This window comes from Montipora capricornis, chromosome 13 (assembly GCF_036669925.1).
Source record: "Montipora capricornis isolate CH-2021 chromosome 13, ASM3666992v2, whole genome shotgun sequence".
NCBI classification, from domain to species: domain Eukaryota; kingdom Metazoa; phylum Cnidaria; class Anthozoa; order Scleractinia; family Acroporidae; genus Montipora; species Montipora capricornis.
In genome coordinates, this window is record NC_090895.1 from 14,410,174 (window position 1) to 14,422,979 (window position 12,806).

The 12,806-nt window shown below is 39.9% G+C and overlaps 2 protein-coding genes and 1 long non-coding RNA gene across 3 annotated transcripts in view; all 3 read left to right on the forward strand.

Annotated features, from left to right (window-relative positions):
- LOC138029455 (NLR family CARD domain-containing protein 4-like) overlaps window positions 1-12,806 on the forward strand; it is a 281,844-nt gene that overhangs the window by 15,568 nt on the left and 253,470 nt on the right. The gene's annotated exons all lie outside the window — the stretch shown is intronic.
- LOC138029182 (uncharacterized) overlaps window positions 1-12,806 on the forward strand; it is a 377,995-nt gene that overhangs the window by 6,276 nt on the left and 358,913 nt on the right. The gene's annotated exons all lie outside the window — the stretch shown is intronic.
- LOC138029166 (NLR family CARD domain-containing protein 3-like) overlaps window positions 11,830-12,806 on the forward strand; it is a 13,233-nt gene continuing 12,256 nt past the window's right edge. The window contains exon 1 of the mRNA XM_068876873.1: window positions 11,830-11,889. The gene's annotated coding sequence lies outside the window, so the exon portion shown is untranslated. The remainder of the gene's footprint in view (window positions 11,890-12,806) is intronic.

Consider the following 12,806-nt stretch of genomic DNA (forward strand, 5'->3'; position numbering starts at 1 on the left):
ACAGCCTGGGCCTTATTCTACTGATACCCAGAAGATTCCAGTAAGGTGTACAATTTATCGTCATGTCTAGAGACCAACAGCCCGTGGGATTGACTTGTCAGCCGTCATAAATGTTCTTTCCAATTGTGTGAACTATCAACAATCAAAAAAAAAAAATTCTTTCCATTCCATTCCAGTTAGATTGTGTAACAAGCGACGCATTACACAAAACACTCCTTCACGTGTGCTTGTTTCAGTCTGTCGCGTCAACAATAGTTCTGGAGTAAAGAGCGTGATCTGTTTGCGCCTTTCTTATCTCAATATTAAATCCTTTGGTAATAAAGCATTGGCGATTAATTCGTTCACTATGGATAATGATATTGATGTTTTGGTACTAACTGAAACATGGTTTCATGGTGATAAGTACCATGTAGTGTGGAGGCAGTGTGGCCCAGTGGTTAGGGCGCTTGCCTTGAGATCCGGAGATCCCCGGTTCAAGACCCGTTCTAATCACTCGTTGAATTTGTTCGTGGTAGTCCCTGGTTCAACTTCCCGGCTGCACTTGTAAATAGCCAACTGGTTTGCCTCCGGCCAGTTGGGATTCTTAACAGTTGTTGTTGTGTTCTGTCGTTTCGTTGATTGTGTTTCATTGGCCCTGAAAAGCCCCTATGGGGAGCGGTCAATTAAGTATGTATTGTATTGTATTATTTATTGAATATGGGTACCCTGTGTCTTACTGGATAGAGATTCCTTCACAATCCTGGAGCGGTGGGGAGGGTTAGGGGTGTTGGTGTACTATTCAAAGGTACTCTTCGGAGTAACAATCTCATCTGTGATACACGTCAGACTTTCGAACTCATGGACGTGCGGTTTCAGTAGTCATTTACGTGTGTTTGTCATCTATGGGTCACCTGAGTCAACTTATGCGCTGTTTTATGAAGAGTTCTCGCGGCTGCTGGAGACCACCCTAGCTTAGCACCCAGGTCCTATAATTTTCATTGGTGATGTCGACTTTCATGTTGATGATCCAAATGACTATTATGCTAGAGGGTTTGCTAATATCCTTGGAGCTTTTGATCTTAAACAGCATATTAGAGGCATTACACACAAGGATAACCACACCCTTGGCCTTGTTATCACTAGATGTGATGACTCTCTTGTACAAAATATAAGGGTTTGTGATCCTGCTATTTCGAATCATCGAGCTATATCCATTGCAGTCTACGCCTGAAGAAACCTGTGCTTGCTAAGAAAACTGTTCAAACCATAGACTGCAGTCTATTGACATGAATAGTTTCTCCGAAGACCTCATGGAGTCGCCATTGTTTACCCAGGTCTGTTCGAAGCGTGCTTGAGTTTCAACAAAATGAGCCCCAAAATCAGCAAAAAAATGTGATACTGATGAATAATAATGTAGGTGGTATTTCCAAAACGATGGAATTACCTGGTGATAAATAACCTCGTCTTGGAGAGTAAATTTTTGACTTTGCAGAAACAATGGTCAACCTCAAGAGTTGGGTGATTGTGATCTTTGTTTTGAATTCGCTCATTTATTGTCAAACTTTATAACACTTGAAAGAAAAAGAAAACTAACGAAAACAAAAACATTTGACACAGATGCTTGTCTGTTTAGAGAGTATACACGCCGCGGTATCTTTATAACAGCGCCAGCTGAATTTGATGTCACTTTAGATTTTGCGATTTACTTGTTCAGCCAAAAGTAGAATAACAAAAATGAACGTAGCAAAAATTAATGTTGTTTTCATGTAGTACATTTTGTGCTGATGGCAAAATAATTTATTCTCGATCGACCGTCCTAAAAAACTGTGTATCAATATTTATTTACTTTTGCATCAATCTTTGTTTTGCATTAGGCAAGCTAACAAAATCTGTACCTTGCTTAGTTCGCATTTTTGAGGGTTACAATAGAATTTTTGGTCCTATGCTTCTGTTGCAAACTGGTATATTTTTTAGGTCACCCATTCAGATACTAACCTCCCCGGACAGAGGTTACCTTCAGTGAACTCTTGTATTTCAAAGCTGATCAACATGTCAGCCCAGAAGCCAATGTTTCACGATTCCATTTTATTTTCTTCAATCTTTCTGAGTTCAGTACTTTGTTAGTAACCACATGTCTCCTCAGGGTGTTATTTACCTAAGACTTCTACCATGGCACTACAATGATATACAATACCTGAACAATATTGTGTACTATTAGAGTTACATATTACGCAAAGACAACTTGAATCTCCTGGAAGACAAAACGCAGCTCAATTGACAATATGGAATAAAGCGCTGTGTTACTGCACTACCACACGTGAGCAATGCGTGCCTATTTTTTCTAAACAGGACAAAAACTTCTGACAAATGATTAATAGGCCGGTAGCCAGATTTGTTTCGTAGTTTGAATGTGTGACCCAAAGGGCCTCTGCTGGTACGACGTCTGGGTGACCCCTTAAATGGTCTTCATGACCCCCGACTTGAAAAAAATTGCCTGGAATGCTGCAGTTTAATACCACCCAACTCAGTCCCTTCGTACCACAGGCAACCCAGTGTACGCTCATGGAGCGTCTAGTTGATTGATAAACCTAAGTGTTTAGCCATCAGACCGTCTGCTTCATGGTGTAAGCCTGAAGTGACAGAGAAGAAAAGGAAGAGACGGTGCCTGGAAAGGAAATGGCTTTCTCCTGGTCTACTGATTGATCATGAAAACTACGTGTTCCAGTGTAGCGTCATCAACAACCTTATTGATTCTTCAAAGTCATCCTACTACACTTCTATTATCCAGGCTCACTCTAATGATCAAAACTTCACTCGGCATGTCTTGATCCATCATCTGGACGCCATCCTATTTGCCATGATGTTCTCCGCTACAGAACCTACTCAAGGTCACTTAGGTCAACCTCCCAGAAATTTATGCAGGTGGACCGCACATAAAAAAAATTATATGGTGATAAGGCCTTTTCTAACGCAGGCAGGCCCGCAGCTCTGGAACGAGCTCCTTTTACACATTAGGTTGTCTGATAGTGTTAGTAGTTTTAAGAACGTCCTAAAGACCCGCTTATTTTTTTTAATTATTTTAATTTTGAGGATTTTCTTTAATAGTTTTTTGATTTATTTATGAAATTGCTAATTTAATTGTAAATTAATACATTGTATGGTAATAAATTACAGCTATAAAGATTGTAAAGGTTTCCCCCCTTTCTGCGCACAATTGACACATAGGATTAGGTGACACATTGTCATTGTCAATCCAATTCTTGATCTGGTTTGTTCTTAGCACCTAATCTTGTGCTACAGTAAGGAGTCCTTCAGTTTCTCTCCTTTTAGGCGGTGCCTTTCTGTTCTTACGTCTTGCTTTGTCTGGCCTTGATCCAATATTCTTTCCTCTTTAACAGCTCTCAGCAACCTTTGACTGCTAGGAGATATGTCCAGGTTTGACCCTAATTAGATGCACGCGGATTTCGATAAGCGTCACGAAGTGTCCCCTTGCTCTTCTAGCCAACTTTAACATCACTTTTGTCTCAGAATACAGACAATTTATGTCATAAAGTGTCCCCCACATGCTGCTCTTTAAGTAAAGATTAACTGCTGCATTTACCCAAAGCTAAAACTAACGCTAACCTTTATCCTTACCTTATTGTTGAAAATAGGTAGCAAATGCTTAGACTTAAAGGGACACTTGGCGTTGGACGTCAAAATTGGGCGTGCATCTAATTAGGGTCAAACCTGGACATAAGTTTCTTTTCTGCGTTTGTAACAGACGCAATATTCTTTTTCGTTACGGATGCAAGGGGTTTTTGTTTTCGCTTCTTTTGACAAGTGCTTAGTGAGCCGTAGGCTTGGTGACAACCTTTAAAGCTGATATTTCTGTTCTGTTTTTGTAAACATCTGCCATAAGCCGAAGCCCGTTTTAAACTGAATATTCTGTTCATCCTATGGACAAATAAATACGGTATTCCATCTACAATAACAAATAATTCATACTATTTGCTACAATCACGGTTATAAGTCGTTGGAACACCCACCCCCTTTCCCCCGTTCAATGTTGGATAGCGCAATGCAGCCAAACTAACTGTTCAGTACGTTTTAGTTTCTAAACAATGTTGGATAGCGCAATGCAGCCAAACTAATTGTTCAGTACGTTTTAGTTTCTAAACAATGTTGGATAGCGCAATGCAGCCAAACTAATTGTTCAGTACGTTTTAGTTTCTAAACAATGTTGGATAGTGCAATGCAGCCAAACTAACTGTTCAGTACGTTTTAGTTTCTAAACAATGTTGCATAGCGCAATGCACCCAAACTAACTGTTCAGTACGTTTTAGTTTCTAAACAATGTTGGATAGCGCAATGCACCCAAGCTAACTGTTCAGACGTTTTAGTTTCTAAAGAACATCGAAAGGTGGGAGAGGGAGGGATGCTCAATTAATTCCGTCAGTGTACCAACAATGTGTCACTGATTGTAGGTCTTAGTTTTCGCTGTTAGTGCACCCTTTTCCGAAAACTAAGACCCCCAAGGTTTCTTCTATGTTGCCAACATCAAAATAATCCGTGTGCAATGCTCTTCGTACAACAGACGCTCAATAATTTCTGTTTGCCTTTGTATCCTCTGCTAGGTCTTGGCATTATTATGGGAGGATTTCCCCAAAAAATGAATCTGAGAGGGCAAATTGATTTGGTAATGCTAAGGACAAATAGCGTCTCAGCAACAACCCCATCCCAAGTCATTATACTACGGAGCCACCATTATACCACGCCGGGTGACCATTGTACTAGTAAATTGCAAAGAAACTATTTTTCCGAAATCACAATACCAGTAATTTCTTTGCCAGAACTCGTTTTTGGCAGGCCACTTTTATAGGAAATCACAGTTGACTATGAGCCTGCGCCGAATTCGGGAATGAAATCTTGAGTACCAATTCCGTTGCATTTATACTTAGTGATTCGCGAACTGGTATTTTGAATTTTCTGTGTTTTCGTGAACTGAATAAAGTTAATCTGCTGTGAACTGTTTCGTACTTAAAATTGGCCGAAATCATGGCATGTTCGGAAAAAATAAAAATAAAAAACCAATTTAAGAAACGAAATTCATCAGATTCTCCTGAATTCCCTAAACGTGACAAAGCACCACTTATTAGGGTAACAATTTCTCCTCAGTTGTTTAAAGACCTTGACAGTTAGAGAGAGGTGAGAGAAAGAAATCGAGAGTTGTATGAACGCAGTGCATTCGCTAGTGCCACCGGAGTAACAATTTTTGTTTCAGGGTACTAGCATACGGCTAAATGAAACGAAGAAAGACTGTTCAGCACACTGAGAATTGTAGGCCTATCTCACTTTTATCTGTTGTATCAAAAATAATGGAACGATGTGTATTTAATGGAATCAAAGATGGCGTGTGTCGCTTAATTCAGAGGCGTCAGCATGGATTCAGGCCGCTCGTGTGTGACTCAACTTGTTGAAGTCCTTGACATCATTGGCTCACAGTTAGACAACGGGCGTCAAATAGACACTGTGTATCTTGACATGTCAAAAGCGGTTGACAGAGTCAGTCATCGAAAGCTGATTAATAAGTTACGCCAGTATGGTTTCGGCGGGAACATCTTACAGTGGCCCGTATCCTATCTCACCAATCGGAACCAACACGTCACCGTTCCTGGGGGGTCTCGACTAGCCTACCGGTGACTTCGGGGGTCCCTCAGGGTTCAATACTTGGCCCTATGCTCTTTCTCCTATTTGCGAATGACCTGCCCGATTCTGTTACGTCGGGCAGCGTTGCCACATTCGCTGATGACACCAAAGTCTTCAAGGTAATAAACTCTTTCGATAATGTATCAGACCTTCAGTCGGATTTGAACCGGCTTGGGTCTTGGGCGGACAACATGGGAATGAAATTCAACAGCAAAAAGTGTAAGGTACTGCATATCACTCAGAAGTGCAAACCCCTTGAGAGCGCCTACCATCTAGATGGCTCATGCACCATTAGCTTGCACTAAGATTGAGAAAGACCTTGGTGTTTGGATATCAGACCATCTCTCCTGGTCCAAACAAGTCTCTGAAGCATGTTCCAGGACACTAGGATTTGTCAGGAGAAATTCAAGAACTATCAGGAACGCAAGAATAAGACGCACCATGTACCTTGCTCTCATCCGACCACTCCTTGCATACGCAACTCAGGTGTGGGTCCCGCAGATGAAGGAGCACATTCGACAAGTCAAGCGGATCCAGAGACGAGCGACCAAATTCATGCTAGGGCTACTGTTTCGATGTGAACAAGCTTACAAGGATAGACTCTTAAAACTGAACCTATTGCCATTAACATACTGGCAAGAGTATTTAGAATTAACTTTCTTTTGTAAGATAGTTAACGGGCGTGTTGACTTTGACCAATCAGTTTCACCTAAAATTCGCTCTGCCCGGCCTACTAGATCCACAATTTCTTCAGGTTCAGTGCTATTTCTCTACCGTGAATGTAAAACCACTACTTTCGAAAAGTTTTTTTTGGTCGGATCAACCCGCATATGGAACGCTCTAACTAACTGTCTGGATGGTAGTAGCTACTCTGATCTTGCCTCTTTTCGTAGTGCTTTACTTCAGTATTTCTTTACTACTCTTTCTGTAAATTATGACCTTGAAGCACCGAAAACGTGGAAATCTATCTGCTTAAATTGCAACATAGCCAGAAGCCTTGTTACAAATATCACATGCTGGGTCCGCAGTAATTGGCCTTAGCTCTTGCGGTATCCCTGTCCATGTATTTATTTATTTGTATTTTCAGCTTCTGTATTCTTGTAATGTTTACTGGACAAACCTAATAAATTAAATTAAATTAAATTTGTTTCTGTGATTCGAAGTCCAGTTGCTGATCACCTGAGAGGTGTTTATTCCTGACAAAGATTTGGCTTTCAAAGTATACAAAGCGCGATGCTCACTGGCTCACCCCTTATTTTACTTTTTACAGAAACACTGCAGCAGTTGAAGTCGCAGGGAGACAGTTCAGATACTAAACTTGGAGAGATTGAAGGTACAGTCCAGACTCGCCGCTGATAAACTATGAGATGGATTGACAGAAACTGCTAGAAATCTTAGAAAGCTATTTAAAATGTTCACACATTCATTAGTTTTGCATTTACTAAGATCAACTTACAGGATATTTTAATACCTTTAGATGAAATTCAGTTAGAAACTTGCCACCTTTCAAGGCATCATATATAGTACTACTTTGAAACGACAAGTATTGACGCTGGTATCACAAACTCGCAATTAGACTAAATAACTGTGTACTTTTTGTACATCATTTTTAACCTCCAAGTATTCTGTGGTGGGGGAAGGGTGTATCATCATTGGAGTTTAGAGAGCGACTTAGACAGTTGCAAAAAAAATGCTGGCCTCAACGGGAGTAACAGTTATGACCGTCCCATAGCACTGCAGTGCTCTACTCTACTAGTCTCAACTCGCAACTCACCAACTCCCACTGAGATGGCTTGCAAGATCAGATGCTTGTAGGATACTCCCAGGGTCATGGGTTCAAGTCCAGCTCAGGCCTGGAATTTTTTCAGGCTAAAGAAGGTCCAACTGCCATTGTCATCTTAAAACAAAGGAGCCCATGCATGTTGAAGTAGAGGCCTGTGTGGAAATCTTGCCAAGTGCTCCAGTGTTAACATGTCAATGCTGAGGCAGTCTCTATCTTTTTTTTAATGAATATATTTCATGTCAAGTCCTCTTCATTCATCTTTGTTTGTTTTTTGTTCTTGGTAATTAATTAGAGATTATATAGTTTGTCTTTCACCCCTCTTTGTACGTATTAGTGTGCTCCTTATTAACATTTCCTCTTTTATTTTATTGTTTGATTAATATATTGATTGATTCGATTTCATTAAGACATCCTGAAGAGGCTTCTAACAGAACTAAAAACGACACATGGTGAGTTCATGTATTTTATGGACTTATTTGAGTTAACTGTGCGTAACTGAAGGGATCGAGCAGGAACCATTAAATTTTCTTTTTTTTCCTACAAAAGTTCTGCAAGGGTCACTTGCGTAATAACTGTTTCTTTCACTCCCAAAGAAATGCCAAAAACTATGATGGAAAAGCTGTGTGAGATGGAAGGTAGGTCCATATGTAAATGGCTCTTATTTTAAGAGTTTATGTGAATGTTTTTATTGCCGAATGACATACATGGTCGGAACAAAGTTTGACCATTTGCAGGTATTAATGCTGTTTTATTGGACAAATTAACTGAGAATTCAAACCTATTTAAGAAGCAAAACTCATCAGATTCTCCTGAATTCCCTAAACGAAAACCTAATTAAAGGCCCACGTTCACCCTACAGGTATTGCGTGCCGTGGAACAGCTTTCATATATTAAAACCCTGCTAAAGCTGAAATTCATCGTATCAGATCGCTTCGATATGCAATGTGAATTTCCATAACAAAAACAACACGAGCAGGCATTTGCATCATACACAAGCATGCATACGTCAATCAAAAACTAATGCTATCCGATTGGCTTCCTGAATAGAAACGAAGGAACAACAGTATCTTTGCGTGGCACTTGACAATGTGTCAATATCTTCTATCCATTTTCTAAGGAGGAAATTTCCCCTTAGTTGATTAAAACCCCGAGTGTTGGTCCAGCCAGAGTTAACCACACAACCTTCTGTGCCGAAGTACGATGCATATGTGACTGAGCCAAACGACCAACTTGCTTTTTTTTTTTTTGCAAGACTGCTTGTGCATTTTTCATTTTGTACAATGAAATAGCTCGTCAGAGTCATTAGCAGTCAACCTACTAACTTCTAAGTAAGGTAGACTTACGATTTTTCCCCGTAGCTTTCTTTTAAAAAGAAAGTCTAAAAGATGAGAGAAAACAATTCGATTTGTACGAACATAACTCATTTACCAGTGCTTCTCGAGTATCAATCCCGGCATATGAGCCTTGGCTAAATGACCCGATGGCAGCATTAGATTCCGTAGTTGCATGTAAAATCGCTGAGCACCCAGAAGCCATTTATTCCTGACAAAGATTTGAGTTCCAAAACTTATCAAAAGTAATGCTCACTGGCTCACCCCTTATTTTACCTTTTAAAGAAATGCTGAAGCAGTGGAAGTTGCAGGGAGACAGTCCGAATGCTAAGCTTGAAGAGATTGAAGGTAGAGTCAAGTTGGAATGTAACTCGCATAATTCATGTGATGGAGTGGCATAAGTTGCTAGAAATCCCACAAGGGTATCTAAAATGTGCACACATTCATAACTTTTGCGTCTACTAAGATCAACTTAGGTAGAAAGTATTTTACTTTTATTTTAATACCTCAAGCCATCTTTTGAGGCATCATTACAGTACTGCATTAGAAAGAAAAGCATTGACGCTGGTATCGCAAACTCACAATTAGCCAAAACAATGATGTATATTTCGTACACATAATTTTTAGCCTCCAAGTATTCTGTAAGAAGATCTATATTGGTGAAACAGGGAGAAGATTGGTGGACCGCTTTTGCGAACACCTACGAGGTGTGAAAAAATACGACAAAACGTCAAAACCAGTTGCGCGCCACTTTAGTCTTCCTAATCACTGCCACTACAACATGGCAATTTGAGGCCTATCCTTACACCACGGGGACACAGAAAGCCCCAAAATCTCGAACAAAAATTCATCTTTCAACTAGGTACACTCTATCCGCATGAAATCAATGAACGCCTCTTATACCATTAATTTATTCACAAATTCATATTACCATATTTCCACCAATGGCAAAGCTCCTCCACACCCTCATAAAAAGCAAACTAGAGGGGGACTTACAAAATGTAGACTGTTGCAACAGGTTTCACACGGTTATGAAAAGTCATGGATTTTTAAAATGCACTTTGCAGGCCTGAAAAAGTCATGAAATATTATTTTCTTTCCAGGCCTATGCCTTTGTGCTGAATAAAAATCTTGAATATCCTTTTTGAAATTGGATGAAACTGTGTAGAAAAAACGCCAGTTGCACATGAAAAGTGGAATGAGGTCATGAAAAAGTCGTTAAATTTCATTCCTCATTTTCAGTGTGAACACTGTGCAAAGAAGACCTTGAAAAATTCTGTGAACTGGAGTCAAACCAGTGAGTGTGCAATAGCGCTGCGATGCTCTACCATCTCTACCTGAATCTAAGATATAGTATGAACTCGCAACTCACCAACACCCACTGAGATGGCTTGAGAGAGCCGATGATAGAACAGTGTACAGTAGGAGAATCCCACGGTCAAGGGTTCGAGTCCTGCTCAGGGCTCGAATTTTTCAGGCAAAAAAGTGCAAATGCTATTGTCATCTTAAAACAAAAGAGCCCATGCATGTTGAAGTAAAGGCCTATGCGGTAATCTTGCAAATGCTTCAGCGTTGACGTGTTATTGACGAAGCAGTCTGCATGTTTTTTATGAGCGTATTTCATGTCAAGTCCTTTTCATTCATCTTTGTTTCCTTTTTGTTCTTGGTAATTAGTTAAAGATTAAATGCTTTGCCTTTCACCCCTATTTGTACGTATTAGTGTACTCTTCATTAGCATTTTCTCTTTTATTTTATTGATTGGTTAATCAATTGGTTTATTCGATTTCATTAAGACATCCTGAAGAGGCTTCAAACAGATGAAGGCAGCGGCAAAGGCACACTAAAAGAGATAAATGGTGAGTTTGTGCATTTTATTGACTTATTAAGATAACTGAGCGTGACCGAGGAGATCGAGCAAGAATCGTTTTATTTTTTTCTTGCACAAAGTTGTGCAAGGGTCACTTAATAGCTGTTTCTGTTATTCCCCAAGAAATGTCAAAAACGATGATGGACAAGCTGTGTGAGATGGAAGGTATGTCCACATGTAAATGGCTCTTATTTTGTGAGTTAATGTGAGTGTTTTTATCGGAAAATGACATACATGGTCGGAACAAAGTTTGACCATTTGCAGATATTAATGCTGTTTTATTGAACAAATTAACTGAAAATTCAAACTTATTGAAGAACCAAAACTCATCGGATTCTCCTGAATTCCCTAAATGAAAACCTAATTAACAATTCAACATGAACAGCTTTTCCATGTGCTCCAAACCCAAGTGCGCATACCGTACGGCAATCAAAAACTAATGCCACCCGATTGGCATCCTGAATACAAAGAAAAGGACAACAGTGTCTTTGTGTGATTCACCACTAACTGAGCGAAACGATCAACTGGGTGTTTTTGGCACTTCTTGCTCTTTTTTGCAAGACTGCTTGTGCATTTTTCATTTCATAGAATGAAATAGCTAGTGAGAGTCATCAGCAGTCAACCTACCAACTAGTAAGCAAGATAGACTTACGATTTTCCCGTAGCTTTCTTTGAATAAGAAAGTTTAACATAAGAGAGAAACTAAATTCGATTTGTACGAACAAACTTGTTTCGCTCGTGCTTCTTGAGTAACAGTTCCAGCATATGAGCGTGGCTAAATTACCCAAAGGCAGTGTTAGATTCAGTCAGAAACCCATCGGGGTTAAAACGTGCTAAGTGTTAAATGCTAAGTACCATATTTGGAAACCCCTCGCTCCAGTTAATTTTGCGCGAGAACATTAGTGGTATTGCATCACGGTGTTCTTGCGAACTGATTGGTTGAATGTTTCTCTCTTGTTGTTCCAAACACCGTACTTAGCAAATTGAATATTCAGAAGCCTGCTTCCCAGGACACAAGAGGCCGTTACACGTTTCAACCCTTATGGGTTTCTGATTCAGTAGTTCAATGTCCAATCGCTGAGCACCGGAAAACCATTTATTCTTGACGAAGGTTTGACAGTTTCAAAATACCAAAAAAGTAACGCTCAGTGGTTCATCCCTTATTTTACTATTTAAAGAAATGCTGAAGCAGTGGAAGTCGCAGGGACACAGTCCGAGTACTAAACTTGGAGAGACTGAAGGTACATTCAAGAATTGCATAATTCATGAGATGGATTCACAGAAATTGCTAGAAAAACCACAAGGGTATCTAAAATGTGCACACAGTCATAAATTTTGCATTTACTAAGATCTACTTAGGTAGAGGGTATTTAGCTCTTGATAATCAAAGGAACTTGCCATCTTTTGAGGCATCGATACAGCACTGCATTATAATGAGAGAATATTGATGCTGGGTCACCAAATCGCAGTTAGCCTAAATATTTTTTTATAATTGTATATTTTTTGGACATGATTTTTTAACTTCCAAGTATTCCGTGGTAAGGGGAAATGCATTATTATTTGTACTGAGTGGAAGCGAAAATGATCACTTGCAAAGCGGCAATGAAGACCTGAAAAAATTTCAGGTCTAAACGAGACTCGGACCTATGACCATGCAATTGCACTGCAATGCTCTACCATCTCAGACATCAGAGGTACATGTCTATAGTATGAACGCGCAACAGACTCACTTCCAGATGGTTAAGAGATCAGATGATAGAGCTGCGTAGAACAATTGCATAGTCATGGGTTCGAGTCCAGTCCAGGGCTGGAATTTATTTAGGCTTCCTTTGCAACTGCCGAACTTACTCTCTAAATTGCGATGGTCATTTGCACTTAGAGTCATCACAACCCCAACTTCAATTATATGAATCTCATATTCCACTGGCAATTATAAGTACAGTCGACCTTAACAAAACTGAGATATGTCCAGAAATGCACACAACAACAAAAATGGCAAAAAATGGCAAAGCAGTGAAGGGGGCCCATAAATGTTGGCGAAAGCGGCGAATTTGGCAAATATGGCGAAAATGACAATTTTGCCACAATCGCCAACGAAGGAAGGCACAAAGCAGTGAAGGGGGCCCATAAAAGTTGGCGAAAGCAGCGAATTTGGCAA